Below are 1,351 nucleotides of genomic sequence, written 5' to 3'. Positions count from 1 at the left end.
TATATTAATTTATATTAATTATAATATAATATAAACAAATAAAAAACAGAAAATAAAATGAATAATATATATTAATTAATTTTTTTAAATAATAATAAAACAAAAAATAATAATAACAAAAAGACAAAAAAACACAAAAACCAAAAAAAAAAACAATCATATTGAAGTCTACATAAAAATGCTAATGATAACCCATGGAGGTGCCATTATCCTCTCCCGTTGATTTTAGTGGTTCCTTTATTCGATTCTATGGACAAAAAAGTCAAAATTTGACACAATATTAAATCAACATAATCTTTAGGTTAAATTGGGTCATGGGTATCTCATTCTCTTTATCTTGTTATCAAGGGTGTTTAAAACCCCGATCAACCCGATCAATTTAATCCAACCCAATTTAATGTAAAATAACTCAAACTGAAGCAACCTGATGTCTAAACAAGTTGTAAAATTTTTACATATGAATTTTCAGTTAACCTGTTTATCTAATTTTTTCACAATATTTAATATTTTTATTTAAACTTTAAATATAAGAATATGATGTAAAACGAATAAAAAAAATTAAGGACAAATTACATGAAACAATGACGTATTTTAGCTTGATTCTTATTTTGGATAACGTACTTTCAAAACTTTTATTTTAGTACCTAAGATGTAAAATTTTAAATATTTAAGTACTCAGGTAACCGGTGACCATGCTGATGTGACGGGTGATGGGATGAAATTGGATTGAATAGCAAATAATACCGAGTTGGATACCACATCACTCGCTACATCAACTTGGGAACCGGTTGATGCTTCAACCTATTTTTGGGTATTTAAATGTCTAAAATTTTACATCTTATGTACCAAAATAAAAGCTTTAAAAATACGTTACTTAAAATATAAATCAAGTTAAAATACATAAATTTTTGATGCAGTTTACCTGAAAATTAAACAATAAGTATCGTCATGAAACGGAAGAGGATACTTACATTTGACAAAACCTTAATAAAACAAACGTATATATATTGATTTTCAACCATTCACGTGGGAATAATTAAAGTTAAGCTTCAAGATGAAGTTATACCAAAATTCCCTTTGTCGGCCATTGTGAATACATTTTTTTATTAAGTCTTGTATGGATAAATTTATCTATTTGGATAAATGGGTGTTGTTGTTTACTTTTTTTATCTGAACCAAGAGTCTGAATAACATAAGTGACCAATTTACCCCCCAATATTAATTATTTGAATATCAAAACAAAAAAATATAAAGAGGCCGAAGATGAGGTGTCTCATATGGGGGAAGAAGGCGGTGCTTTAAATAAGGGGTAGGAGTGTCATTTTTGTGGCTGAATGAGGACAACATACCA

The sequence above is a fragment of the Cynara cardunculus genome (assembly GCF_001531365.2).
Source record: "Cynara cardunculus var. scolymus isolate 2C chromosome LG 6, CcrdV1, whole genome shotgun sequence".
In the NCBI taxonomy this organism is placed as follows: domain Eukaryota; kingdom Viridiplantae; phylum Streptophyta; class Magnoliopsida; order Asterales; family Asteraceae; genus Cynara; species Cynara cardunculus.
The sequence above is the reverse complement of the archived record's forward strand: the minus strand, read 5'-3'. Positions refer to the sequence as shown.